The sequence below is a fragment of the Oratosquilla oratoria genome, chromosome 36 (genome assembly GCF_046742065.1).
Source record: "Oratosquilla oratoria isolate Oo_2021 chromosome 36, ASM4674206v1, whole genome shotgun sequence".
NCBI lineage: Eukaryota > Metazoa > Arthropoda > Malacostraca > Stomatopoda > Squillidae > Oratosquilla > Oratosquilla oratoria.
The window spans coordinates 24,221,880-24,224,289 of NC_134812.1; the positions used below are offsets into that span (position 1 = coordinate 24,221,880).

The following is a 2,410-nucleotide window of genomic DNA, read 5'->3' on the forward strand; positions in this document are numbered from 1 at the left end:
AGACAGATATCTACAGCGACATAGAAGAACCGGTCAACTCTACACCGCACCTCTTCACGACTCCAAACCAAGACGAAAACCCAGGCCGACGAGACACTCGTTCGCCACCCAAACTACCGTCACCAATCTCCGTGAGTATAAACCATAGACTCCCACTAATCCCCCCTTTTTTTTTATATATAATTCAGAAGCCGGACGAGAAACCAGCCTCCACCCCCACCCCTTCCACCCAGACCACAGCTTCACATCAGTTAGGCCCGGACCCGCCTAACATACCTGCTCTTCGCATCGGGTCAGCATTCTCGCTACTCGTAACCAACCCCAACCACCCAACATCACCCACCACCCACCGCCACCCTTGGCTCGAGCTACTCGCGAAAATTGCTTGCCCAAGCAATGTTCCAACACCAGCTAGGAATCCTCACCTCAGCCCACGACAGTCTCACATCCGCCCACGGAACCAACCAGTGCTTCCAGAATTCAGCGCAGACCTGCGTTAAGTACCCCAAATTTATTATTTTATTCTTGTACATCATACACCCATAGTGTATATGCATAACAAATGTAATAATAATTTTAATTACAATTTTTTAAATGTAAATTAGCTCACGTAGAACTATCTATTAGTTACAATTATAGAAATTCAAAGTCCACGATAAACAAAACCTAATAATCAAAACATCCACTATGTAATTTTAACTTACAAATAATTTTTCAATATTAACGTAGAATTAGAATATCAAAATGTCACTGCGAAGAAATCTCCCAGGCAGTCACCCGAAACATAGTAAATTAAGATAAATCAATATACAACGACAATTCCCAAGATGAACATAACCAACACGTAAATTATTCCCCTTCGGACGCAGGACGTCATGCGATTCGATAGGATAGGTCCTCACGATCATTTCCTTATAAAAAATTTTTTTTTCAAATAACTATAAAAGTACTTCTCTACTTCCTTCCGACCGTGAAGCCCCGGAATAATACACTCAAAACCCCACCCACTCAAACATGATGAATAAACAAAAATATATTAATAGATAAATAAAATAAAATAAATCAACTGCCTTAAATAAATATAAATGAAAAATTTTAGCCAATAACCATTCTCATAAATAACAAACTTGTATAAGTTTATATGTCTATAAAATGTTATATAATAATATGTATTTTTTAGCTCTACACAAACTAACATATTAATTAAAAACACACTAACCACTTAGGATGTCATGTCTTCAGTAAGCTATGACTGTAGTGAAATAGTACTATCTCATAGAAAAGAGATTATAAAATAAATTCTCATTGAACAGAGAAACAAGTGTATGGTGAACAGTGAAATTTGTCCTCATTGAAAAGAGATTATACAAGTGTAAAATGTTTTGTACATAGCTTACTGAAAACATTTTAAGATATGATAATATACGTAAAAAATCCCACCTTTTTTTTTACTCATTCAAACATATTTTGTTGATCAATATCACCCACTAGCAAACTTACAAATTATCATATATTAATTATGTATGCCATCCCCACTGTCACGACCTTAACCCAAGGTACGAGGACGTACCTCAAAAAGGTCAGGGAGGCAATGTATACCACACCATTATTAATCATCACCCACCACGCACGTGATCCACATGCTTGTAACAGAGCGAGACTTCCTCTTGCTTACCTTGCATTACCTTGCATTTCCCACGACATGCACCCCTAACACAGCACAATTTGAAGACAAACAAGTATAGATACCTAGTGTCACCAGACACGTATCATAAATCCTTTTATTATAACTGCCTAGTGTATTACGCATAAACTAACATAGATATAATATACCCAACAATATCCACCAATTATACAACTAACCCTTATATATCTAAACCGTCCCCAATCCATAGATTAACAAGACTAACGCCCTTGCTTACAGCAACCCTTCTAACCCTATATATTCTATGATACCCATGTAATGAGGGCAGAGCTGGAGTAGGTGAAGAACCTACTGCCAGAGGCTGGGTAGGTCACGAACCTACCGGCCGGAGGTCAGAGCTATCGTGCCCTAGGTCAAGGCCTGGCACTTATTATATTTAGCCCCAATGGGCATCCGATTTGTAGTTTAATCGCAAATGTGTTCCTTTAAAATAAACAACGAAAACTCCCGCTTTGGAGTCTATCTAGCCACATTAAGACTTCCCTACGTATACAACAGGTATACAAGCTATACTCGTGGTGTCCTGTCTTCATATCTCATTTTATCTAAACTATTTTTAAATTTATGTATTGTTTTTGCACACACCACTTTCTCATCTAACTTGTTCCAACTGTCTATTACTCTGTGAGGAAAGCTGTTCTTTTTCAAATCTCTTCTATAGCTGTCTTTTTTTATTTTCTTTCCGTGTCTTCTTGTATTTCTGTC

At 37.9% G+C, this 2,410-nt stretch overlaps 1 long non-coding RNA gene across 1 annotated transcript in view; it reads left to right on the top strand.

The window, feature by feature from the left end:
• The window catches only part of LOC143018908 (uncharacterized), a 2,176-nt gene extending 1,090 nt beyond the window's left edge, over positions 1–1,086 (top strand). Inside the window, exon 2 of the long non-coding RNA XR_012965790.1 lies at positions 1–1,086. This exon is cut by the window's left edge and continues 319 nt beyond it. This is a non-coding gene — a long non-coding RNA (uncharacterized LOC143018908).
• The last annotated feature ends 1,324 nt before the right edge of the window (positions 1,087–2,410 follow it).